The 27962-nt window shown below is 44.5% G+C and overlaps 1 protein-coding gene across 3 annotated transcripts in view; it reads left to right on the forward strand.

Annotated features, from left to right (window-relative positions):
• The window catches only part of PAK5 (p21 (RAC1) activated kinase 5), a 159401-nt gene that overhangs the window by 90267 nt on the left and 41172 nt on the right, over positions 1-27962 (forward strand). Inside the window, exon 1 of one of the 3 annotated variants that reach the window (XM_018077588.2) lies at positions 15216-15473. The exons of the other annotated variants lie outside the window; for them this stretch is intronic. The gene's annotated coding sequence lies outside the window, so the exon portion shown is untranslated. Of the gene's footprint in view, positions 1-15215; positions 15474-27962 lie in introns of those variants that run through there. 3 annotated transcript variants of the gene reach the window in all.

The raw sequence follows: 27962 nt of genomic DNA on the forward strand, positions 1-27962 counted from the left end.
GAAAGTGTATTTTGTAGATTCAATGTGCTGATTCGAGCACATTAATGCATTCTGAATACATCAGCTGTGCCCATAATATGCAGTCTGAAGCCATTATTCTCTAGAAGTGATCTTCCTATCTTCCTTTATTATTGTTATTATTATAATTATTATTAATTTTATACAGCCAGCACTGCAGTCTGAGCACTTTTCCAGTAGTAACTTTTATTTAGTGACTTACTAAGGTTTATCCAAGTCACAGATTCCCAGTGGATGTTCTGAGCTTGTTTCTTATTTAAAAACATCATCTAAATTCAAATCAGGAATTAACACAGTTCTGCAAATGACATTCACCCCTCTGCAGAAGGACCAGCATTAATTCTGTGCGCTGCAGCAATGGCATTTCAAACTTTGTTTGAGGGCTTTAGTGGGGCTTACATGAGCCTTAGGCAAAGCACAAACCTCTGCAATAGTTAGACAGGACTAACACTGCCTACTTTGGGCATGGAGCTTAAACATGTGTCAGAGGGGCTGTGTTAGGAGATGGGTTCTCTGGCTGTAAAGGGAAAGCCAGGGGAGAAGACAAGGTGCTCCCCAGAATCTTCCTGGGTCGCTTGGTCCCAGAGTTAGTAACTACAGACAAAATCTTCATACAGTCCTGTTCCTAAACCATTTGTCCTGCTGCTGGAATCCCAGACTTCACTGGGAGAGGGGTCAGGTCCTTGTTTCAGAGCTCTAGGGGAACCAGTGTAGTGCTGGCAGAACCAGCAGGATCTTTTTTTAGGCTGGGACTTACAGCTTCTATTGGAATTCAGTTCAGGTTGGTCCGGTTCCTGTGGGGCTCTCTGGAAATCCCCACCACTGTATATTAATTTATTTGCCTCCTTACTGGTTGTCATCAGCAGTTGGTGCTATTTGATTTGCTAGAGTTCCCACAAAACCTGTTGTGCTGGGCCAGTGGGTGGGTTGGAGAGCATCCATCCGTCCATCCCATGCCTGTGTAGGGTAGAGTCTGCCCCTGGCATGGAAATTGTGAAGTGGGGCTCAGAGTAGAAGAGGAATCTGATACACTTGCTTCTGCTGTATCCTGCTGCTCAGGAAAACATAAACCCGAAGCAGATGTGCCATTAAATCATTTTGAACCATTGCAAACATTGCAGGAGTTCGGTACAAGCACCCATAGCTTTAAGCCACCTCCACAAAGCGCTCTCTATCTCTGTCATAAAATTTGGATGAGCTGCACTGGGTAAACTGTTTTACTGTTACCTGATAGCCACCTACCTTTTAGAGCTGAGACTTACTGAGGGAAGATAGAAATAGATTTCAGTGCATCGTGAGAGCTCAGCGTGACTGATGTGAATTCTTGGCCCCGTAAAGCTGCTGCCCAGCATAGCAAAATATCTCCCTTTAATTCAGAGACCGGGCAAAGGAAGCTGTCTGGTGTCTGAGATTAAAGTATATGATTATTTAATCACTGGTTAGTTGGCGATAATGAGCAAGTATTTTGCAAAATGAGCTCTTAAAGTGAATCTCTAAGCACAGATGCTGGTGCTGCAGAGCTGAAGCTGCGCACAAAGTGTGACCCTGCTGTTCCCAAGAAAGGCTCAGTGGATCAGTGTCCCATCTCAGCCAGGTCGCAAACCTGCTGCCCAGATTACCAAGCAGCACATCCCAAGGTCAGGGGGAGGATGTAGCTCCAAGGGTTTCTTAACTGGAAACTGTCGTTTCTCGAGCTTCACTGAGCTTTTCCAGCAGGGATATGTTCCCCTTTAATTGCTGGACTTCTGAGAACGGCTTGACAGAAGAGCAGCCAAACAATCTTGTTTTCCTTTGTTAGCTATTTTTATTTTACCTGGATCATTACTTATCAAAGAGCACTGCTGTCACTTGAAATAAACATGTTTAAACATTAATAAGTAGCATAAGAGATGCTCTTTTTGATGCTGTCTGGAAAGACATAGTCTGATTTTTGGAGGAGAAAAAATGCAGCACGAATGCTTTTTCCCCTCATGTGTTTTAAAACCCCTCAGTAATGACTTTGTGAGTGGGAAAGATCTGCTGCCCTTAATGTTGCCTTGACAAAAGCCCCACCGAGCCAACAAAATGTGGGCTGGTTCCCAAGAGCAGCAAGGAGAGGTTTGTGAGGGTACCTGCATCTGCCCAAAGGTGCGTTGGAGGCTGCCAGAAATCTGGGGCTCCGAAAGCAGTTCCCTGGACCTCTCTGGCAGTGGTCAGCACCATGCTGAGACAATTAAGAGCACATACTTCTGTATTAACTGTTGTAATTTCAGCTATGTTGAAAGCCTCAGGTAAAATAAGAACATGATGATGGTACCCATATTTCCAAATTCTTGGAAACTGGCTTTTGAAAGGAAGATTTATTCAGTTTTCTTGTGGCTGAGCAAGTTACGGTGCATATTTTGCCTCTCCCTCTCCATGTGAGGTGCCGGGTTCATCCCTTCACGTTGACTCAGAAAATCAAGCCAGAAGGGACTGTTGAATCATCTTTGTCACTCTGGTGTTCCGTGAGCTGCTCTGTTCTCACCTGTTCATCTCAGCACAGAGCAGGCTGTGTCTGACTGCATTTCCCTGGGCAGGAAGATATCCAGACATCTCCAAGAAATTAAACGTTTGCTGCTCTATTTCATAGCCTGTTTGAGAGTTTAATGATTCATATTATAAAAATATTTTCCTTGTTGGCTTTTCCTTGCCTTCAGCTTCCAACCAGTGATTCCTTTTATTTGTTACTGCAGAGATAACAAAGCCCTTTTCTTGTGCTGTGTTTTCCTTTGTGAAGGGGTTTTACACTATAATCGAGTTACCTCTCGGTCATCTTTAGACAAGCTGAACAGATTGAGCTACACATTCCTCATTATAAGACATTTTTCTCCCACCCAGTAATTTTTACAGCTGTCTCCCTCATCCTTTCCAGCTCTTCAACATCATCTTACCAAGGCTGACCCCAAAGCTCTTCCAGGATCCATCTCATCAGCTGTGCCTTTTGGGGGGTGAAGTTGCCTCCTGGCTTGTGTGTGTTGTGTTTCCATTTTATATGGACATGGCTCAAGCCATGGCAGGAAATATCCCCTGTGACACAGAGAGGCTCTGCTCTGGTCTCCTGAATATTTTTGGGAGGTATTTTGGCATTTTGTTGCTGCCTGCCGTGTCCAGTTCTGTAGGTACCTCCACAGTCCTTGTGGTCCCAAATAGTTTTGTGTTTTCATTGCTTTTTATGTGATTAAAAGAGGAAACAAGTTTGAGAGGGCAGAGCTGTTCCTGGAGAAAGATGAGTTACTAACTTAATAAACGCAGGTATTCCCAATGCCTTCTTATTTGCTGGTTTTCTGGCTTGGCAGCTAAGCTAAAGTTCAATTAAGTGTCTCTAACCTTGCTGCAGGGAGAGCTGAGGAACCATTTGTTATTTTAAATCTCTTTACTTTTCAATTGTCAAATTCAATTAAGGGAGAATTTATGCTTTCATAGGAAAAGGGCAGCAGCTATAGAAAACCCAAGGACCTGAACTGTTCCAGGATTCATTGAAGGATTTCATGCTTTCAGCACAGTCATCTGCAGAGGTTTTGGCAGTAACTTCAGAGTTCTGGCAAATAGGTACTTGCTTATCTTAATATGTGGGGAGTTAGATGTGCATATTTTTTGTGCTTTGCAGCCAAGCCACAACCACAGAGGGCAGAGCTCAGCAACATCCACCTTTAGCCGCTGCTTTTAGCCTGTTTGCAGAAAGTTTTGTTTGCACAGCCTGCACCTTGCCCCAAAACTGTTGAAATCAAAAGTGGTGTTTCCAGGGAACATGTATGTAGGGGGTTTGCATTGGGGTTTTTTGTTTGTTTGTGTGGTTTTTTATTTCACCAGAAACAAGACTTACTTCCTTTAAAATCTCATTTGTGGTTATTTTCCTGTCCGTGGGAAGGGAAAAAAAAGGCTGCATTCGTCCAGCAAAGGACATCATAGGTAAAGATCTTGGGTGCTTTAGTCCCGTGGGTTCTGTGAAAGTGTGAGGCAGGTGTTGTCCTGGGCTTTGTCAGTCAGTGGTGAAAAACCAAGTAGCAAATGTTGCTTGAATTCATCTGAGTGAATGAACCAAGGGCTCTGGTGTTCGTGTTTACCTGCTGCATGTCCTGTGCCTGGATTCACAGAAAGGAGACTTTTGGCATGAAAGGCTGTTCTCAGGCTGTCAGGATTTTCTGCTGTGTAACCTGGTTAGGTTCCTTAACAGCCCTTTGCAATAAACTTTTCAGCTTCTCAACAGTCTCAGAGAAGATGCTCTTTCTTTTCTGTCTTGTCCCCTCTCCCCCTCCAGCTAATGGTGAGAAGTATTTTTACCATTTCACATAAATCTGGGAGGCTGAGTGACTAGGAAGCCAGCTGGGAGGCTGAATGTGTCATCTCTGGAGTAAAACATAGATTTGGGGAGGTTTTGTGTTGTTTTTTCTTTCCCAGTGTTGCCGTTTCTGGTGGGCCAACAGATGGAACTGCCCACGAGGCTGTGTTTGTCCCTGCAAAACCAGCTGCTGCAAAATGCTGGGGCAAGAGCTGCTTTGACTCCTGTGCTTTGGAGAAGCTTGTTATAATAATAATAATAATAATAATAATGCCCCTCTGTTTGGCTTAGCAGTGTTCTGCAAATTGGCATTTGTCCTTGAAGTCATGTATAACTCCCACTTAGTTAATTTAGGCCAAAGCTGCAAGTTTGTATTTGGTCCTCCGAAAAAGAAAAAGGGATCAGAGCAGTTTGGGGGGGAAACGTGATTTCTGAGATAACAGCTCACTACAGGACATCTGGCGGCATCCAGTGGATCTTCCCCACCGGTGTGGATGTGATGCCATACCCTGGATTTCTCCATAAAAGCACAAATGTGCTCATTAAAGTGAGTGGCAATAGGCCTTTAGGCATCTGTCACTGATCCTGAGAGGTCTTGGAAAGGGAACAGCCGAAAGACACAGGGGATGAGAGCACCACAAGCTGAGAACAACAGGCGGAATAACTTGAAAGCTTTTTGATATTTAGGATAAAGAAATGCAAAAAAAAAAAAAAGTGACACCAGTGGGTTCACTGTGCAGGTGGAAGAAGAAAGCTAGGAGAACAGTGATAAAAATAAGTATGTTTTGAAGGTAGGGAAGCAGCAGGTGGGGTGTGAGTACCGGGTGAAGCCCACGGTGTGTGTCTGGGAGCTACCAGAGGCACAACAGGCTCTGGGTGGTGGCTGCTGCACAGGGACTCTGTAAATCCTGTGCGTGCTGGGAATCCCTCTGGAAATGAATATTTAATAGAGAAATAAAATGAGTATATGGATGTGTAAATGCTGTGTTTATCTCCCTGCTGCCCTATAAATGGCTGGTAGCTATCAGCCCAGGAGGGCTACAATAATTATGGGCTTCACTGGCTTGGCTGATAAAAAAATCAATTTCATTGGGATGATCTTATGCTTTCCTTACTGGAAAGCACTGGAAGCATTATCCCTGCTTTAAGTATGCACCTGCAAGGGGAAGGGACTTGCTTGGAGTCCAGCTTTCCCCAGAACTGGAAAATTCTGAAAATGTTTTTTTTTCTGAAGCTGCCTGTTCCTGGACAGCCTGTGGACACCCAGCACTCATTAGCAGCAGTCACTTCCCCAGGTACTTACCAGACTTTCTCCCAGCTGAACATCTTTGGTTTGGTTTTGGCTTGGTTTGTTTTTCTCTTTCCCCAGAGGAGAACTCCAAACCAAACTTTTTGTGGAGTTTCTGTCAGTATTTCACAAGAAGAAGTTTCTCTTTCCGTGGGAGTGCAAGGGAGATGTAGAAACCAAGACTTAAGACTGAGCTGGAGTGCAGCATTATTTGGATGTACAGACCCATCCCCTTCTCCGCTTGGGAGCTGTTACTGGGCCTCAACTGAGGCCTGGTAACAGCTGAAGTCTTCAGCAAATGCTTTTATATCAACTTTCTCTGTTAGGTGGAGTTGTGTTGCCTTGTTTCCCAGGGCAATGTGTAATTTGTTCGCTAATAGACTGTCCTATTTAGACAAATTAGACCTTTTTAACACCATTCGTATCAGTGGGTTTTGACTGCACTGCATTAATTACAGGAGGGACAGGGATGTTGTAATAGTAGAGAATTGTTCTCTAATTTGGGGAAAACAGACAACACTCAGCACTCAGCTTCCAGTTTGTTTTCTCTGTATTTAGACCTGGTACTTAAAGCATTAACATAATCTTGGGGTGGCTGTAATTATGTGAATAACTGGGTGGGAAGGAGTCACAGCACAGTGTAAAAATAACACCAGGGAGTGCAAACTTGTTTTTATCAACAAAATAAGAGCAGGAGGAGGATGGTGATGGGATGCCGATGGAAATGGGCTGCCAATGGTGCCGCATCCCAGGGCTGGCACGGATGGCTTATATTGAGTACAGGTGGGATCTGGGTTATGCCATCACATATTGCAGCTAATTGACTGTATTATTCTGTGTTTTAAAATCTCTCTGGTGCTACTACATCAATAGGCCTCCAGTGCTGAAAGGATGTATAATGCTGGCAGGGTAACAGAACATGTTTCCTTTTAGTGCAGAAATCTGCAGAAATCTCAGCATCTCCAGCATGTTGAGGGTGTTCGAGCCTTCTCGTGAACGCTTCCAGAGGTGGCTCCACCACCTCCCTGGGCAACTTTTTCCGATGCCTGACCACTCTCTCAGTGAAAAAATATTTTCTAATATCCAGTCTGAACCTCCCCTGGTACAACTTAAGGCCATTTCCTCTCGTCCTTTCACTTGAGATATGGCAGAAGAGTCCAGCCCCCGCCTCACTACAGCTCTCAGGTAGTTGTAGAGAGCCATGAGGCTCCCGAGCTTCCTCTTCTCCAGACTAAACAACCCCAGTTCCCTCAGCCACTTATCACAGGACATGTTTTCTAGACCCTTCTCCAGGGTGTCCCTTCTCTGGACTCACTCCAGCACCTCAGTGTGCTTTTTGAATCGAGAGGCCCAAAACCGAACACAGGATTCAAGGTGCGGCCTCCCCGGTGCCAAGTACAGGGAAAGAATCACTTCCCTGCTCCTTCTGGCCCCACTGTTCTTGACAGAGGCCAAGATTCCTTTGGCCTTCTTGGCCACCCGGGCACATGCTGGCTCATATCCATTGGGCTGTCAACCAGCACCCCCAGGTCCCTTTCTGCTGAGCAGCTTTCCAGCCGCTCTTCCCCACGCCTGTAGTGCTACATGGGGTTATTGTGACCCCAGAGCAGGACCCAGCACTTGGCCTTGTTGAACCTTACTCAGTTGTCCTCAGCCTGTAGATCCAGTGTGCTTAAACCTGCTTGATTCGGAGGAGGCGAGTTGTTGAGATCCTCCCAGCCCAGCCTGACACCTTTCCCCGCATCTTGAAATGTTTTATTTGTGTTCCCATGAAAGCTGTCTGCAGGTTATGTAGTACAAAGGATTTATTTATTGCTGCTCGGACAGAGGCAGTGATCCCCTTATTGCCCTGTGCCTGTGTCTTGAAACCATCTTAATAGACTGTATCATGGCACTTTAGAAAGTCAAATCTCCTTTCAGCCCGACTTCCTAAGGAGGCTTATGTGCTCATGCTCTGTTTATATCCTCCCTCCGAGAACTTTTGAACCCGTGGGCCCGGATCAGCCAAATTTATCAGCTGAAGGTGTTGATGGTAGTGAGGCTGTGAGGGTTTTTTTCGGAACCAGATAAAGCGGTGACACTGAAAAAAGGCACTTCTGTGTCAGCTCACAGCTGGTCAGACACGAATTCCATGGGAGAGGCTTAACGGGTACCCAGCCACTCACCCGCCATGGGAATTGCTTTTTTTGCAGAGCCACGGCAGGATGAATTCCAGTGCAGGTCCTGCTGCAGAGGTGCCTTGGCAGTGCTGGGGTTCTCAGGGCTCCCCCATTCCCGGTTTCGTGGGGCTCAACCTTGCGAGAGGCTGTTTGGCTGTAAATAGCAAGGTGCCAGTAGTGGAGGGGACATCACCACAGCCAGCAGGCTTCCTGCAGTGTTACAAAGTTTGGGAACAATTGGAAGGAACAGAGAAAGACTTGCATTCTGATTTTTGCATTGTAAGCATACAGGGAGATCGAGAGGGTCATGGTCATTTGGCTCTCTTTTGAAGCTCTGTGTCTTGAAACATAGTGACAGGGAGTCTCTGATTGTGGGTTTTTACTACAGCTTTCCTGCACTTTTAACACTGGAGAAAATGTTGAAGGAAGCCAAGCCCTGCTCAGGTTGAGGCTCAGGAAAACTGATTACAGCTGCATGTGTGTATGTACATACATGTATGTGCAGTTCCATGCATATCTGGATATATCTGTATATGTAGGCACGTGTGTATTTCCATGGCAGAGTGAGGTTCAGTATTTTTGATTTCAGGATTGAGAATACAGTGATAAAAGAAAATTCCTGTGGAGTCTCCGGGGGGGGCAGGCAGGTAAGTTTGGGGTACCCTGACAGCTAAACTAGGCCTTACTGCGATCCAAAGCCTGTGAGCTCATTCAGGATTTGCACCTTATCCCTGGGGACACTTGGGAATGATTCCCCACGGTCTCGCCTGACCCGAGTTAAACAAACACACACCAACCAGCTTTTATCTCATGAGCAAGAAGCTTGTGTAAACTGAACTCTCAGCAACAACCTCAATGAACTAAATCCTTCCCAGGGAGCAAGAGATAATCATAGGAAGAGGCTCAGTTTCCCCCCGCTGTGCATCTGTCAGTCAGCCACCCACCCACGGAGAGGGGGGAAGGCAGCTCTGCTGCTGTAACCCCGTGGGGACCAGATGGGTGGGGGATTCCATCTGCCACGGGAAGAGAGGGATTGGGAATGGCAGTGCTGGCAGCTCGTGTGCAGGTGCAGGGAAGTACATCCCGCTGCAGCCGCTGTGATTCCATCCTGAGGCCATGGAGGTTTGAGCTGTACACAGTTATTTAGAGGAGGAGATTGTGCCGTGGGCAGCTGAGGATGCTAAATCCATTTCTACTCAAATGATTGCATTGGAGACTGGAAGGTGGAATTGAAAATTATTATCTGCTCAAATAGCCTTTTTTTCCTTTTTTCTTGTGTTTTAAGTTTATACCCATGCCTTATCGTTTCAATGGAAATAAGCTCTGCTGCTGTTTCAAATCAGCGTTTGACATGACAAAGATTGTCTGATGTCAGTGTATAATTGTAAAGGTACTACAGAAAAGAAAGCAAATTAACCTTTTATTAGTGGGGCTACACCATTTCTAGGACACAGCTCTGAGCCCACTGTAAACAATATTTCCTGGCAATTTAAATTACTGCTTTTCTCAAGAAGAATTGTAATACCCTAAAAGAAGTGGCATGTAACATCAGCAAAAAGGCAGCAGGCAAAACTGTCAAGTGCCTCCATTCTTCTCCTCTGTTATTTTTACCCTCTTGTATCTTGTAAGGTCTTGGAGCTGAGAGTTGAGGTTCCTTACATGTGCTTCTCTGATATGTTCTGACCAACCTCTTTATGATGACCTCTCATTGCAATAGTCATCAGGGATACACTGCATGACTTTCTTGGATCTTCTTTAGGAGGGAGCCTGCAGAAAAGGTTCTCCAGCAAAGTCTTTGTCATCATTTTTGCCTTTTGTTGTGTGCACATGATGTTGTACCCTTGGCTTCCAAAGTGCTTTCTTCCTTGCTGCAGGAATCTTACTTTCAGCCTTTGTCCTTCAATCTTCGTGGAACTCATTAAAAAATATGAATTTCCAAAGTTGGATGTTTTTCTATTCGGAGAATCTTTGAAGCTTGAATTTCCACTGCCTTGATTTTCCTGCTGTTCTCCTGGTAGCCTTTTGCTCAGAAGGGTGTGGGTCTTCACTTACTCCATTTTCCTACTGCCACATATGCCAAACTTCAGTACTTTAATAACCATGTTAGTGACTCTGGGGCCTTTTGGACTGGATTTCTCATTCTTCTCATCTGGTTTGTTATTTTTGGCCTATTAACTCTGATAGGTGATTAAATTTAATTATATCAAGTTGAACTTGATTATTTAAAATTAATTAAACCACTCTGGGTCTCCATTCTTCAAATCTCTTGAGAAAGAATTACAATATTCCCTTTCTGGTATAACCTACATTAGGAGTGTTGGCTAAAGTTTTTAAGGCTGAATAAGACAGGTAGAACTCATTGGTTTCTTGAGGGGAACATTGTTAAGCTCTGATTTTTGGATTTGAGATGGGATAGACAATGGGCAATGCTTTACCATAATAAAAACTTGTAAATAGGATTTATTTATTTGTTTACTTATTTATTAAGAATAGCTTTCAAGTTTATGATTTCAGCAGTCCCCTTATACCTAGTTCGTTCCTCTCTTTGTGAGACCTTTTCCACAAGTATGGTATAAATCACAAATTAGGTAGTATGGGCTATCTAAACCAATATTTTAAAATCACAGTCCATTTTATTTTAACCAGGGGCTTCAGAGCTGACTGTTAATAAATATCAACTTGGACATACTGAATTAAGGATACAGTATAATGTTGTCCTAGATTTATTTTGAAAGGATGGAACAGTTATGATACTTAGATTTTCATCTGGCTTTTTTTATTTGATTTATGTACCTTCCTCTGTGGCATATTGTAGACAGTTTTTATGAGATACTTCAACTCTTTAGTACTATAATTTAATTACTTTAAGTGAATGCTTATACCCATAGCTGTGTATAGAACAAGCTTTCTCAGTTATGTTTCTGGTACCAGCTCTCAAGTTTATTCTGTTAAATGTTTCCCAGGGGCTTTCTCTAATACTTGCATAAAATTCACTGCTTCTCCATCGCTGCTGCCATAAATTCTCAGGCTGATGTGTCCAAAGGAAACAAATAGGAAGATTAAGTAGAACATTTTGTACCTGGACAGATATTACAGAGGTCGTCCCCTGATCTGATCGAGCCCGGTTGTAAATCTGTTGTAACTCTGATTTCCCTCCTGTGTGAGAGAGCAAACGGCCGCGTCCCGTCCCAGGTGACCACGCTGGATTTATGTTGGCATCAAGGTGTGTTGTCTGACTGACATGTGCAGCACGGATAGGTTGTTCCTGAAGCAGTGCAGCACAGCTGAGAAAATGAGCAAGCAATGTAAAATGCATGACGGGTTGGTTTGCCAGCCGAATAAGAAATGGTTTTCTAGAGGCCATGAATTATGCACTAAGTCGTTTTTAATATGAATTTTATTGGTGCCTTTTAAAGTGGCTCGAGCAGTGGCATTTTGAAAAGGCTCAAAATAGTTAGAACCTAAGGCAAAGAGCAGCTCCAAAAAGACAATTACCTTTCCAAGAAAACCAATGGCAAATTAAGAGACTTCTTGCCTCAGAGAACAAAATCAGACCTTGGTCCTGTAAGCTTTGGTGCTTGCTTTGCTTTGAGCACAGGAATAGTCTCATTAACCCTTGTAAGACCAAGCAGCCAGAATAAAGTTGTGCCTAGTGTGTGGGTAGGATTAGGGATTAAAGCCCCCTCAGCATTAGACCTGATCTATGCCTCTGAGCTTGGGATTTCCCATGGAAACACTCACATGAGAAATGGTGGTATCAAAGGTCTGAAATCAAACCCGGGCTCCTGGGGTGATGTGATCACTTCACCATGTGGTTGAACGGGGCTTGTCCCACTTGGTTTTTCCCTGCTGTGCCTTTTCCATGCAGGCAGGGAGCCCTCTGGGGTAGGGACTGCATCATATGTGCAGCAGATGCAGCTCTCACCCAGCAGCAGTACCTACTGTCTTTATAATAACTGGAGTAAGTTTGGCTCTTTGGCATCAATTAAGCTAAATTCAGGCAAAGCCCCTCAGAAGAGTTAAATCAGCATAATTCCTCAGCAGAGCTGGGGTCGTCCGTGCTAAGACATCTGGTTTAGAAATGTATTTGAAAAAACCCTCTGCAATGCAAACACATAACCAAGGAAAAGGTATTCTGGGCCAGATTTTGCAGTTACTTGAGCTTCAGTGATGTGTAAAGCATTGTGTCGGCTCGAGATCTTTTCCCTGTCTGCACAAAGCGGTGTTTGCACCGAGCGTCCAGAGCTTTTCCCTCTGTGTGGAAATACCATTGCCCATTGAATTTATTGTTGCTGATGGGACTGAGTCATCTGCATAACTCCCCGGGGCGGGATGCCAAGGTGTAATCCATGGGGCCTCATCCTGCAGGGTGCACAGCACTCCTGGTACCCAGCACAGGTATTCCAGCTGGTGCTGGGAATGGGTCTCGAACCTCCTGTTGGCCAGCGGAGGGGGGTCCGTTGGGTTTGGTCCTGCTGGAGGTACCGCTCCTTTCCATTGGCTTTGGCAGCTGTGAAGCATGGAGCACCAATCCTGGGTCTGGGATTCTGAGCAGCACGTCTGGGAGGGAGGGACAGCTTTCTTGGCAGAGAGGGAAAGAAAAACGCGAATTGCGCTGCTGGCCCAGGTCTTTGTGCACATCTCAGTGTTTTGAGGAGACACTGAGAGACACCCATACCAGAGTGTTTAGAGATGGTGGTGAGGAGACTCCTGAAGATCCTCTGTTAAATCCCTGCTTTGAAAAAGACCTTGCAGAGATCTGGATGTGCTTGTCCCAATGCAGCTGAGCTTCAGGTCCTCCAAAACAGTATTTTTGATGAATACACCATGTCCTTTTGCTAAAAAAGACCTATTTTGGTTTTCGTCTGACACATGGACGATGTTTCTTTTGGAACTCTCCTCACATCTTTTCCATAACTGTTTTTAATCATTACTTGCAGGATGAGTACTTTCCCTTCTCAGCCTTTCCTTCATGAGCTCCCTGGGGCCTTTGTCAAGAGTTTCTCCTCCCTCACAAGCTCCGTCCTTTCTTGCAGGACACCCTCCTGCAAATCCTGGAGCAGCCCCTGATCACTGGGTATTGGCCACCGTGGGTGTTGTTCCTGTATTGAAAGGGAAAATATTTAGCAGCAAGTAAAAGGTTTGCTGGTAGAAAGCTACAGCATCTGCAATCCTCGGTTGTGTTTGTGTTAACAATTCCAATATCTTTGACATAATAACAGTAATTTAAACAGGTGCTGTTGACTGAAGGGCAATTAGGGGTTGTTGAATTTTACATTTCCCTAATACTCACCAGAAGCTGCCACTGAGCCCCGTTCTGCTGGTATTTATAGCACCACGACTGAGCAGCTCCTTTGAAGTCAGTGGCAGTAAAGCGCCGTGGAGCCAGCGGAGCACTGGGACTGGCACCCGTCAGCTTTTTCATTCCTCCTGCAGAGATTCCTTCACAGCTGCTCTTCCCGACAGCCTGATTTATGCCCTGGGATTTATGGAGCTGAACAAATGATTATAGAAGAGCTATGTGTTTTATTACACAGGGACCAATTTTCCCAAGCCAGAGGGCAAATCCCCTCTTCTCTACCTGCGCTCTGCTTGTGCAGCTGCCACGCATCCTCTTTGATAGTCTGAAAGCTGCAGATTAGGGGATTCAAGGGGCCAAAGGAGTCATTCATCCTCCTTTGGAAGTTTAGCTCAGGAGCCCTGTAGGTATTGCTGTGGTCTGCCACCAGCTGTGACCTTGCTGGAGGATGCAGCAGCCTATGGGGGGGCCAAATCCAGCAGATCTCTTGTGCTGTGTTTTTTGTGCAAGTTTTTCAAAGTGGGAATTGGAGGAATTTTATTTTTTTTTTAATTTTATTTACATTTACTGGAGGTTTGGTCTCAAAGCTCATTATAGGAGGGAAACTGAGTGCTTACCTTCACTCCATTAGCTACTTTGATAGTCCAGCATCTGCATTAGTGCTGGAGTTAACGAAGTGTGTGAGGTAAAAGCTTTGTCTAGTCCCTCCACTTTCCCAAGCGTTCCTCAGCAGTAGGTTTGCACAGATGTTGCCAGGTGTGAGATCTGACCCACAAGAACTCCACTGGTGCTGTTGAACAAGCCAGAGGAGACCTGGCTGGGCTCTGGGATCCTGGCTTGAAGTTTCAGCACTCTGTGATCAAGAAAGGCAGATTTCCATGTTTGAACCGAGCCCATCGAGCCTGGAGCATCGCCAACACCACAGAGTTGCTGTTTCCATGGAGGCAGCTATGAAAGCAGATTTTTCCCTTTAAAGAAAGGCAGAGCATGGGACAAAGCACATACACTCTAATGGGGTGGAAGTTCATTACCAGAAAATGAACCCCCTTAATTGCTTCTGCATAAATGAAACGTTCCTGAGGCCATGGATGGAGAATGGGGTGTTACTGATCTCAGAAGGTCACCTGCTTCCATGGGAAGTGAGAGAGGACTACAGCGCTGAGCCCAAAGGAGTTTTATGGATTTGTGAAGGGAGCCAGTGAATCTGTGTCTAATTAACTCAATTCTGAGTGATGAGGGTGCTGGGAGGAATACACAGGGCAGACCCGGCAGAGAGGACCTGCAGCAGCTGCCATGTGGCACCAAGCTGATTGTGCCACCATCACTTTGCCCTGAGTATAGTATGGCTGATCGAATTCTCCTCCCAGCCCCTTAATTGCTGCTCAGCTGGATTTCCACTTTGACAATGGATCAGGTCAAAGCTGCTCAACTGCTTCAGCTCCATCTCACCTGGTTTCTCCTCCCTTACTCAGTTTTCTATTGCATCTGTCCCCTCTGGCTCAGCCTCCCCCTCTGCTAGGAGCCACTCCCATTGATATCTCTGGGCTGCTCCTGTCCTCCCAGAGAAAACTACCATGATTTCTGTATTCACAACTCCCACCCTGCCCTCACCACTCCTGCATTTCACATTGCAGACCCCTCTCCTCCCTGCCACCCTGTTGACCTGTGCTGGTTTCCCAGTAGGGATTGTCTGTCCCTTGCTTCCTTGCTGCAGGCACATGCACTGGGGCTTTTTCTTAAATGCTGGGAGCGTCGTTCCATGCAGTTAATGACACGGCAAGGAAATGGAAACTGAGGCTTTTGCTGGTTGTGGGGTCACAGCATGGTGGTGGCTCCTCACCTGCCCCGTGAACAGAAAAGAGCTCAGTGCTGGTGAGCACTGAAAAGAACTGTACAGGGCTGGCTCTGGGAAGGGATAATGCTGCTTTTCCTGTTTTCTGATTCGGCAGGATAGGTGGTCTGTGGCACACAGAAAGCCTTTCCACAAAGATCACGCACACGGATGTGCCATGGGGTGAGGAGGGAGGTGGCAGCGGGAAGCAGATGGGCAGCACAGTGTGTGGTGTGCCTGGCATTTGCTGCTTTGCTTAGGGAAGCTCAGAAAGGAGTTACAGTAGGACCAAAGAAAGAGATTGGAAAAAAAAAAAAAAGATTGAAACCCATCAATATTCAGAAGAGCAGAAGAAACAAATACATTGACCTAAATAACCATTGGTGACTCAAAAGCTTAAGGGAAATATATGTAAATAGTGCCATTAACAGCTAGGAGGCTGTGGGGAAGAGGGGCTCTGAAGGCAGAGATGGGCAGCTCCTGACTTCTGAAGTAAAATGCAAACTGACAGAAATACTTTCTTTGGGGATCCACTCTCTTCTGCCTGACCACAGAGACTCCTTCCCAACCAAGTTAAAGTAAGTTAAAATATTAACTTCTACCAAAACCAGATCGAGTACTGCTGCCTTCATCGGAGGAGAGTGTTTCATAAGGCTGATTCGGAGAATAATTCAGCCTGAATCATCTCCACGTGATGCATCCATATGAAATGCAGGCTGATTGCAATTTCTGCCTGTGTTTTACCCAGCTGAAAGCAAGCTGACCTGCAGGTTTTTGCTCTGGTGCATCCATAGGAAAAATTTCGCTTTGCTGGCCTGTTGTAATGTTTTTCCTTATTCCAGATATTTTAAAATAAACAGAAGGGATTAACTGGAGTGGAAGGCTTAATTGACCTCTTTCAAACAAATCTCCTCCCTAGAGGATCTTGAATTAAACCCCCACTTCCATTCCTGCAATTTAACTGACCAGTGATAGCTCTGATAGCTCGTCTCCAAAACAATGCACTCTGATTAAGCCTTAACGTCTTAGGCTATGGAAAGCTGATTTCGTAGAGATACAGAATCTGTAACGCTTGTCCTAAAACCTGCCATGTTAATCATTTATTAATATTCTACTTTGACTTTAGGCATCTCGTAGTGTCTTTTACATTTGTATTTGCTCTTTACTCTGCCCTGGTAACTGTAGTTTATATACATTTCCTCCCTAGTCCCTGCAGTGCCCAAGTTTGCCTCTGTATTGCCTTGTCGTGTATTTATTGATTTCAGTTCACCATTACATTAAGGAAAATCCTTTTTTATCTGCTCCCATGAGGAGCTGTTCTGCCGAGGGCAGTTCTTTGGTCTTGTGTTGTTTTGCAGCAAACAGTGCAGGTCAAAAAGTGAGAGGGGGGGTGAATTTGTTCTTCATAACCTGGAGTTACAGTGAAGGTAGGGGTAGAGCAATAGCTGACAGTGAAGGTGGGCTTGAAATGAAGTTGGGAGAGTTTGGAAGATTATTTTGCATAAATAGGTGGTGGAGTGGTGGTGTGGGGAAGGATAGGTGGGAGCTGAGGGAGTTAGTCCTTCAGGACTCAGCAGAAGCACAGCAAAACTGAGAGCCCAGGAAAAATGGGTGACCTGGAAGATCTGTGGGGAGTCCTGGCTCTGCTTGAGAAGTGGAAATGGAGGAGGAAGCTACTACTGAGTTCCCTTTGAGCTTTTCAGGTTGAAGTATGCCTTTAGCCAAGAGAAAAAACCCCTGTGTTTCCTCCTCCCAATCCCTAATTTCTTTGCTCTGATTATTACCAAGTGTGGAAGCATTTGCCTCTGCTCATGTGATGGATGCCAGCGGCACTGGAAAGCTGTCACTGGAGAGGGGAAAAAGAGAAAAAAGTCTTTTCTTATGTTTGCTGGAGCAGAGTTCAGTGGAGCATTTCAGATGCGTTCAGATTATTGCTCTTCTACTTTGCCTGTAATTCGCCTTTTCCTCTGAATTAGAAAACCACCTTTTAATAAACTGGTAGGCAAGTAGTGATTTTGCATGCTAAATAGTGTGATTGCTTCATCCCAGTGGGATTGTGCTCTCTCAGAGTTGGGCAGCTGAAAAAATACATATATTGGTAATTAAATTAGACTGTATTTACAAATATTGGCTCAGAGATTTTCCAAGTCATAAACTTCTATCTTTCCTTTTCTGATGAACATAAGCTTTGCTGAATTCAGAGCGGATAACGTGAAACTCAGCCTTCTTCCAGCTCTGCAAAATCCTGGTTTAGAAAACATTGATGGAGGGCTATAACTGAAGTGTCTGAGACTTTGGTTTCCACTGAGATGTGGGAGGTGGTGGCAGCAAAAGGGAGGAAGGGAAACAACATCTCCTTTAGCCCGTTAAAAAGAAAGGGAACAGGAAATCAGCTTTCTCCAGTAAAGTCAGCCATGTCCCCCCTCCCCTTGTTTTGGATGTGTTGTCACCACGGAGGGTTATTTTTCCCCGTCCTATTCTCAGTAGAGGGAAATAGAGGAGAAAGTGGCAATTTCTAGGGTCAGTCCTCCCCCTGAAGCCAGCAACAGTTGAATTAGGATCCAAATGCTGCTCCAGAAAGCCTGAGATGAACAGCTCTACATTGGGGAAAAGATAAGTGGCCTTTGAAGATGACTTTCGGGGAGGTACAAAACACACAGCAGCGGGTACCCAGCTCTGCTCTCATCAGGTATGCAGGAGTGACATGTGCCCTGACCAGTCTGGTGGTGACACTGAGGATGGAGTCTGGAGCTCTCTGAATTTTGGGGTTTCCTTTGGGTTTCTAAACTCCCTCCCAGTAAGTCAAACTCTGTAAAAGAAATGGTCACACCACCCTAGTAAATACACTTTTCCCCCCCCATTTCTCTGTAAATACCCAGCTGCAGATTTGGTATTTCAAAAAACGAATCCATATACTGAATGAACTGAGGATTTCAAATGGCACCACGGGTAGTTAAAGGCTGCATGGCAGCTCCACTGCAGATCCAGCTTTTCCAGCCTGAGCCCCTGCTAGCGAGAGAGAAGGAGCTCACATGGACTTTGCACTGATTTATTCATATCCCATCTCTTACGTGGGCGAGCTGAGCCTTCAGCTTTTGGCATCCTGAGCTTTGGTTGCTTGCAAGGACACGCCACGAGTACGAAACACGGGGGGGACAAGATGATGTTATTTCCATTTAAAACATTCAGAATATATGTTATAAGGAGAAAGAAGAGTCATAATGACATGGCTGATTGCTGTCAGAGTGCTAAGAGGGAGGTCTTTTTGGAAAAGGTATTATACAGCCGACTGTGACTTGCATAATCATTTTAAAAGCCGTTCAGGACATCTTCCTGCCTTGATCCTGAAGAAGCTGGGAATAATTTAGGAAGCCATGGTTGTCAGTGTGGCTGAGCTCAAGGCTGGGCACAGTTACACACACTGGGGTGGGTGCACAGGGTATAACCAAAGCCTGATGCTTGGAGTGCAGAGACTTACAGGGGTAAAGTGTAAAAACGTGGTCTAGTCATTCATTTGTGACATATCAAATAGTTTGAGTATCGTGGCTGTCCTAAAATCATCTTTGTAAAACCTTTCTACTGGCCCATGAAGCAATCAGTAAGTCATCTCTGATGCCCACCTAGAGCACAGATGATTTTCAGAGTGGCTGAAACAAAAAGCATCAGGGTATTTATTGAATCATATGTCCAACATTTGAGAGGAAGCCTAAGGAGTGAACTATATCTTAAATATCTTACAATTTATATATGATTCTGTGTTTAAGTACAAAAGGAAAAAGATGACAATTAAATGAAAGATTTTGTAGGACAACATATTTCATTTGAACAGAAACTATAATTTTTATTAATTTTTTTTGTAAAGAAATACTTCCCTTAGGATCTGAGCTCCTTCTGCACATTTAATTCTCCTCTCAGCCAGTGACTCTGCAGTCCCTTTTTTCATGAATTGCTGACTCTGGCCCTGCCACTCGACGTAACCACACATGTTTCCTTAATGCATTTTTTTGCAGTCGCTTTCCTGGCTCATCTTTTGATTTCCCAGTTGTATCAGCAGCTTTGTTGGAGTCATTCCATAACGAAGTGGGGAATGAATGAATTAATGAATCTGCCTGCCTCTGGAAACAGTGGTGAATGCAGCCAGAGTCAGCAGGCAGAGATGCTCTTTTTTAAAAATTATTATTTTCTAATTGGTGGTATATTTTTGATGCTGAGACTTTAAGAAGGACCTGCAATCTCAGATGTAAATATGCTAAATTTAAACATAAATGTATATATTTAAATATAAACAGAGGGGTCAGGGCCTGATGGGCCGCTGGCACCATTTCACTGAGCAGGGTGGGAGCCGTGGGGATCCATGAGCTGTTGATTCCTGAGAGATGATGGCCAAGATCTTCACCTCTGTATAGCCTCAACATCTTCCCCTCAGTGGTAAATAAGATTTATTACAACATACTTGGAGAAGACCTTGTTTTCTCTCGCAGACTCCTTATTACAATGGCAGTTTCTCAACAAAACAACCTCCTTGAGAGCTGCTGTAAAACCAGTTGGTGCAGGCTGAGGAGGAGTGATGTCGTGTGGTTCCAGCGCGAGAGGAACTTCTTCTGGGAGAGAAGTGGCATTTTGACACAGTTGTCTGAAAGTTTGCAGCTGAATTAGCTCATGCACATAGTCACAGGGGGCAACTTGGCATGGTGCTTCCAGAGCAAGGCTTTTGGGAGTCATCTTAGCTGGTCACTGAGTCACCTGGCAACCTCCTTTCCCTGGTCTTTGTGAGAGGCTGCAAGTGTCTCTTTGGACCATTTCAGATGAAACCACTCATCTTGGAGAGGGCCTGGAGAGGCCCTTCCCATAAACAGCGTATGGATGGGCCCAGCAAAATGCAGTGATTCACATGTGTGCTTCCTTCCTCTGGAAGGAAGGAATGGGAGCCGCTTCCTGTAGCAGCAGCATCTCTTGGAAGGTGGCAGTGGGGGCTGTCTGAGATGCAGTGACCTCTGCAGTTGCTCAAAACCTTCCTGCAGGCAAAAAAAAGTTCTATTTCTGGCATTTAAAAGGGGGAAAACAATAAAGGCCTCACAGTTGCATTCATCTTTCTGGATTTGCACAGATTGCCCAGAGACAGAGATGTGGGAGTTCTTTCATTCAGTTTGCATCATACTGTCGGTTTTGTTTGCTTTTCTGTGGCTGGTCCAAAAGCTTTCACATCAGGGACAAGGCATAAGGGGTCTCCATTTCTTCTTCTGACCTTTGTCTCCCAGTTGGAGAACAGGTGAGACCCATCCTTTCCAAACTGGCGTCTGGAGATGGAAAATACAAAGTCTGCACGGCAGGGTCACTTAGCTCCAAAAAAAAGCAGTGTTGAGGAATTCCTCAGTGGCAATTATTGACTGGTGAGGATGATCCCAAGGGAGGAGGACTGAGCAGGCATCTCTTTATAAACATTCCGTGTTCTGTATAAAGAGCTTATGGTAAACTTTCTGAGGGAGGTAATAAACAGTAAGCTCTAGAAACCCTTCAAGGGATCAGTTCTAATTTTTAATGTGGAGACAGAGCATTGCATGACAGCAACTCAATAGGTAATAGGATAAGAATTGACTTTCAAGCCTGTTTTTCAGCACAGTGCAGAGTGGGGGAAAAAAAAGACAAGAAAATATGTATGGAATAAACATTTCAAGTTGAATCTACACATTTGTGATTTATTGTAGACTGTGTAAATATTTTTTTCCTTCAGTTACATTTACAGCAATGCAGAGTAAAAGCAGATAGTAAGAAGGTAGGAAACCCACAGTGATAACAACAGGCATGATTTTCATCTTCCAGCCACTTGCTGTGGATCCATATAATCCTTAGATATGTTTGTTTGCATTTTAAAGGTCTTTTGACATACCAAATAATCTGATTTTGTGTCATTTCTTGGTAAACACTTTACAGGTCAGATGTGTTTCATCCCAAAGAGCATTCTTATCAGAGGCTTGCCATTAATAATGCATTAGGAAGCATTTGTTGCTGTTGATCCTTCACTGGAAAGCAACCTTTATTACCAATGTTATAGTAATAGAGTGATACCCTGAGAGCCAGCACAGCCTGTAGTGGTTTAGAAGTAAAATAAGAAATGCAGTGAGTCTCAGTGTAGTGAATGTGAACATCCCAGGGAGGATTTATGGCAGGAGGTCAGCTCTAGAGCCCCACATCTCAGTGATGGGTGTCAGTGGCACATGGTGCTGTCACAGGGGTGTGTCCCCCTCCAGTCCCTCTCGTGCTTGTCACCCCCTGCTCCATGACACTCTCTGGGGGCTGTAAAGTGACCTGTGCTGGGGCAGGCAGCCCCTGGAGCCCCTCCCTGATGCAGTTTTGGTTTGTTCGTGGGTGCAACCAGCACAAGATCAGTTGTTGTTGAGGCCTAGGACACATCTTGTATCCTTTTTTTTTTTTTTAAGTAGAAGCTGAATTTTACAAATTACCAGGACACATCCATAGTAAATACAGGGCACTTGTGAGGAACTGTGTGATCCTGTTATTAGTCATGACTGGGAATCTGGAAAAGCCCTACTGCAGCCTACCATGGCTTGGTCACTGGTATGTTTGTAATGCTGGCTTTGCAGCTGCCATCAAGTGCTGCAGAGGAAACTCCGTTTCAGAGGGTTGGAACTTAAGCTTTACATTCAAAACCAAGACATTTTAATTTCCCCTTCACTGCAATACAAGTTGGTGCCAGTCCATCTCTTTTGGGGAGGCGTTTCCAGCAGACCCCACTGAGGATGTGGCCCAAAATGCAAAGAAGATACATGATTGATAACAATTTTCCAAGTGTTTCTGAAGCTCAGTCTTTTCTCTTGACAGATACAGAATTTCATATCTTGCAGTTCTTATCCTACAGTCCCCCCCACCTCTGGGAATGTCCATATTTACTAATATTCAGAATTATGTAATATTGTTTCACAGCTCTGGTTTTGGTGTTTCCTTCAAGTTTGTCTGATCACCCTGCTCACCTTGTCTTCTCTACTGATATGTCATCACATTAATTCTTCATAATATTTCCTTTTATTATTTTTTTCTAACTCAAAACATAGTAATAGAGTACCCACATCCTCTGCAATACAGGATAGTATTTTAAAATACTAATAATAATATCAACTCAGAAAAAAATAAATTACAGCTGCTTGAAGTTTCAGAAGTAACTTGAGACTTGGGGTGACTCATTTAATGGGTCCCTTATTTAATCCCCTCTCCCTGTGGGTGTCCAGCATTGCCTACAAAGTTAATACCATTAATTATCTCAAGCTGAGCACCCAAGGGACTATTTGCTTCGGCAAACCTGGAATCTTTTCAATTGCTAGGGATAGAAATTATTTGAGTTACCTCCAGGGGTTTAGGGGGCTCTGAAGGGGGGGGTGTTTCTCTTTAATCTGCCCAGAGCTGTTGCAGACTAATTCCCTGCAAGAACCTCTGTCTACACGTTTCTATATATGTGTGCATGTGTATGAGATAATAGAGAGTGACTGACTACAATATATGCATTTAAACTACTCGTCTGAAAATTACTGAGCATTAAAATCCACTGGGAATCACAAGATTTCCAAATTAGGAAAGCACGTGTCAGTCAGTGTGTGGAAATGAGTCCTGGAACAAGAGTAGCTTTCAATAAGAAGAATGAGTATTGTTCCCTGGAGTACATCAATCCTAGTTTGGCCACTCTGTACCAGCTTTTACTATTTTTCTGGAAGCATACATTGCCTTTTGTTATTATTTTTTCCTGTCTTTTGTTCCTTTGTGCATTTCTATTAGATGTGTCTCATGGGCCAGCTATCGAGAGACACACTGCTGTGCTGTGGCAAATGAAGGCATTTTCCACCGTAAACAAGGTATTGTGGGACTGAAAAGGAATGTGGACAATGACAAGTCCTGGATGCTTTGTAATTGTTTAAATGCATTTTTATTATATTGTGCAGTGACATAGAAACTCTGAAAAATTGGCTGGTTTGACCCGAGGTTGAAATGAGCAGAACGCTGCAGGGTAAATGAGGGGCTTTGGGAAAGATGGCATTTTGTTGGTCTAGTCCATCAGTATGTATCTTTCCATGATTAAAGCATTATTTTAATTTAAACCACTTGCAAGTCTGCCCCATCTCAAAAAAAATGTAAGACATCTTGAAAATCCGTGGTAATAAGTTGAATCCTATTGACTGTCAAGCTGTTTTGTTCTAAAACTCACATGGGCATGCATTGAAAATGGTATTTCTATACTTAGTTTGAGCTGAAAAAGATAGTGTGGAAAACTATGTGGTCACAGGTGACTAATTTCTATCAGTACATTATTTATGTGTGGAAGAGTTTAGTGGGATGGTAGAAGACTCAGAATTTGGGCTGGCTTTATTTACGATTTGTAGATCCTTTCTGTTACTGCCAGAGAGACAATGTTTGAAGTCATCATCTCGATTCATTAGTAGAGTGTATCAGAACACTTTCCAAGGGTTTATTCTGTTGTTCCCAAATTGAAATGCTCAGATCATAACTGAGGAAAGCAGAGATCATAGGAAATGGGGTCTCCCCTTAGGCTGGTGAACCAACCTGGTATTCACCTGCATGTCCATTCACATGACAAAACAAACCATACCCTTTCACAAGGTCTGAAACTACCTTGTATCCACAGAAGTAATGAGATACCCCTCTAGATAAGACCAGTAAATGAATAATTAATTACAAGATATGACCACAGGACTCACCTGCCTGTGATTTGAGGTGCTCTGCAGGCAGCTGCCCCCCCCGATTCCCGGGTGCCCCCTATTCATTTCCATCCTGTACATCCAGAATGACACTCTGGGAGTTAGGAAAGTGTTTAGGAATATCTTATCTGGAAAGTCAAACAGGATTTCTCCTCTGACACGGTAGTGTCTCAGGCCTGACCTGAAACCAGTGCAGTTTTTAAGAGCTTTTCCGTGAACTCTATTTGCTTCTTACTCAGTTCACTCTGCTTTTCCAGATGCTGCTTCTTGTTTAATCTCCTGAAAAATAGGGTAATTTTCTCTGTATTTTCAGTTAAAAATAGAAAAATAGAGGTAAGTTCTAAAAAATGCAAGCCTGCAATGAAGGCCCACTCCTTTTTTTTTTTTTTTGCAGAGGAAACTCATGCTCTGATTGCAGCCAGCAGCAGAGGGTCCCCTCCAGGATGCTCAGAACCATCCTTAAAGCAAAGAAAGAAGGAAATACAGAACTACTGCTGTTGCTATTCCTTATTTAAAAAACAAAACAAAACAAAAAAACTCTCAGTTTTAATAGCTGTATAGTTAAATAGATATGTGTTGGTCTCTTCCACTTGTCTCAGCAGTGAGAACTGGCACCAGTGTGAGCTCAAGGAGAACCAACATCCTTTTTACCTCTCGCTCACAGAGAATTTCTCAGCAATTTATGCTGCTGTCAGTCCACACCAGACATTTGCTTTCTCCTCGAGATTGAGTTTCAGCCCAGCTCCCATTTGTCTGGAGCACTGGCTATGCAAGCTGCCTTGACACATTAATTTAATTTGTGCTTCTCAATTCATACTCTTTCATTTACGATCAAATATCGGGAAAGGTTACAATTAATCAGAGCGCGGGAACAGAAGCCAGCAAAGCTAATGATGAATTACTGCATTTGGGTGGCTCTGGAGGGGAATAATTGAGGTCCTTGTGCTACAGAAAACTATTATTAGTAAGTAAAAATTATCAAAGAAAGGCGACCTGCACCCATCTCCCATTTCGCAATCTGTGTTTCTGTCAGTTTTCTCAAAAATGAAGCATTTTATTAACGCTCCTGGCTGCAACCGGTATTTTTTTGACTGTGTGGCTGCTTTGGGGGAAAACCTGCCTTTTCACAGGGCACTGGGGGGTTTGACCCCAGAACTGTCCCCCACTTTGGGCTTGCACGTGATACCCGGTGTGCACAAAGGCAGGTTTTTAGATGCTAATAGCGTGCCCATCCCCGAGGGAAAAGGGCTCTGCTGCTGCTTGCCCAGCTGAGGAACCACAGGGAATCCCTGCGGAAAATACAGGCTCACGGGGTGTGCTTCCTGATTGAAACTGAACTAATTGCTGGTTGTTTAAAAGCAAACATGTTGCTGGGCTGCAGCAGACAGAGCACAGAGCCCCTCCCGAGGGAATATTTACAGCCCGGTCGGCCGAGTGCTCGAGGTGTGTGTGAGAAACCCTTGCAGGCTTCCCAGGGTGGCTCAGGGTCATGATGGATACACATGATTTCCTTGGGTTAGTGAGACACATTATCTGACTGCTGAAATACCATAAAAAAAACATAGGTCTCATGCAGCTATGGTACACAGTCATTAAAAGGTCCATTTTTAAGTAAAAACACCCATCTCACTTTGTTATTCTAGGTACTAACTTTGTAAGGTTATCGTGTGTTTTTGTGCATGGCAGAATTTCACAGACCTTTACTCAGTGTTTTCTGGGGACACCTGGGATGGCAAGGACTGTTGTCAGTGCTTAGGCGTGAACTTGGGGCTCCTTGGTGTTTTTCAAGATGGCAATATAGAGTAGGTCTTTCCAACTTAAAAAGAATATCTAGTTGTAGGGGAAGAAAAAAGTGGCTCTGACTTTTTCATTGGGAACAGAAAGTCAGAGTTGAGCAGACTTCTTTCTTATTTGGTGGGTTGAGAGGACTACTCTTACCTGGGATGTGATAAAAGATACAGAACACTATTAACCTTAGGACTGAAATCACCTTTTTTTTACTTCTATTTCAACTGCCTTTGATTTTACTTGCTGTAAGTCCAAAAATATATTCTTTGGGGGTAGTAACATATATCTGGACTTTCAGCTTTTCAGTTCATCAGTCTCAAGTACAGGAGAGGGACAACTCATGAAAACTGCAGAAAGGGATCGAGCGTTTAAGATTGAAGCAACAGAGCAACCTGTCACCTCTGTGTGAGCTCTGGGAGATGAGCTGGCAAGGCTGTAACTTTTTTGGGGAAAGCTATTGCTGGAAATCCTGCCCTGAGCACAGACCATTGCTCCCCTGGCACCCAAAATAGTACTGCCACCCTCATGCTCCAGGGTAGGACTGTAGGATACTTCTTGCTGGAAAAACACCTTCATTTGTGACTGGGAGGCAGCACGGCAGTAGTGCCGTAGCTGACAGAGTGGATGTGCTTTGCTGGTCCACATCACACACCTTGCAGGGGCAGTGTCAGACACAGGGAATTTCCTCTCCGTGTGGGCACCTGATCTGTCATTGAAGGTCAGGGGTGAAATTTGGATTAGTCTGGAAGTCCATGGGACTGTGATGCTCAGTGAATTATTTCTGTGCCTAGGAAGGAGTGCAGTGCAAAGAGCCAAGTCTGGCGTAGATCTAACAGGCAGGGTGTGCTGATTAGCATGTAATTCGATTTGTTAGGCACTACAGTAAACAGCATTAAGTGCAAAATGCAGTGATTGCTCCTGATAGCACCCTTCCAGCGTTACCTCGGTGCCTGTGGCTGTGGATGGAGGTGTGTCCAGGGTCTCCAGGAGGCACCAGCAGGGCTGGCAGTACTCCTTTCATGGATAGAGAAAAAGAAGAGTAAGACAAACACTGCAATTACAAGAGGTTGGATAGCTGTATCTACAGAGCACAGCTCAAACACTTCTCCTGCTATCCCTGTCCCTTCCCCATTCCCCACTGACGCAGCTGGGACCAGCCCTGCTGTGGGTTACTCAGGAGGAGAGGTGGTGTGACAGTCAGATTTTCCCCACCAGTATTGTGTTTTCCTCCAGTAAATGCCATGTCCATATGTTTTCCTTCATGGCTTTGGTAGAGAAAGTCCCTTATCTTTATTCTTGTGCCGCGGTTGGACCGTGGGTTGGAGGACCTTGGCGTGGCAGCCTGGAGCTGAACAGACTTATCTCCTGGCTCCCCTGCTTAAGAACAGACTTGCTTTTGGTCTCATGCTGTCACACTTGCTGAACTCTTTGTTTGCTGTAACTGAAGGGCTGCCTCCTTCAAACCTCACATTTACAAGCACAAAATTAATGTGCTGCATCATTTCAGAGTAAGAGCAAGCGAAGTCTTTCTGAAATGGAAGTGCCCCACTGAAGCCATGCAGTGATGAGTCCTGTTTTCTCTTCCCCCTCAAAGCCAGCTCAAGCCCACTGTCATCAGTGGTAGCTCTTTTTAGGACAGGCTCCCCTCATGTCCCCATGAGGTGTTGAAATCAGCCAGACCATCCCTTGGCAAAGCACGTGCAAGGAAAGGACAGACATCCTGGTTGTGCTCATCCCCACCAAAATAGCAACAAATTACGAGTATGATACCTCTCATTTCCTCTTGTTCCATGGGGGTGAGCACAGGAGGAGCTGCACAGAAAGGTGGCATTTGTTGAGAGACCTGGCACAATCAGGAGTATATTGGAAGCTGTCGGGAAGAATTAAATTAAGGTTGAGTGCTCTGGCGTGGGGATGGCACACAGGCAACTCTGCAGAGCTGCCCAACAGCCTCTTACCTCCCTGTGCCCCTGATAAAGGCAGGCAGTTGTCCCATTGTCTGTGGGATGTTTTCCTAAGTGACCCCATTAGGAAATTAGAGTTTCTTAACAACTGTGAGAGGATTGCTGTTTTGTTATGACAGAGTACGGGCAGATGTCTGAGTGAACTTCAACTTCATACATTCTGTGCTCCTGATAGAAATTCTGTAATTTGTATGCTGTACATGCTATCCAGCATCCTGGAAAGGTCCATCATTTCTCTTCAAAGCACTTGGGTACCTCTTATTCCTGAAAGAGTTTTACAATTCTTGGAAAACGTTTGTTCACTCATCCAGGATGTTTTCTGCTTCCACGCCTAATTAAATGAGTAAATGCCTTTTTTTTTTTTGTGTCGTATCAAAATGACACAAAATTAATTTTAGCCATAGCAAAAATTAAATCATCTCTCCTTTTTTTGAGACCAGGCACATCAGTGGAGACTGAATTGGGGCACTTAAAAGCCCAGAGCTCAAGGTTTCACTGCCCCAGTCCTCATCCTCAGACAACTCAGGAAAACAAGTAGCATTGTTTCCATTCTTTGGGAGAAATCAGAGGAAATGAAGTTTCCTTGTGATTG

This window comes from Manacus vitellinus, unplaced genomic scaffold (genome assembly GCF_001715985.3).
Source record: "Manacus vitellinus isolate BGI_N305 unplaced genomic scaffold, ASM171598v3 scaffold_38_pilon, whole genome shotgun sequence".
NCBI lineage: Eukaryota > Metazoa > Chordata > Aves > Passeriformes > Pipridae > Manacus > Manacus vitellinus.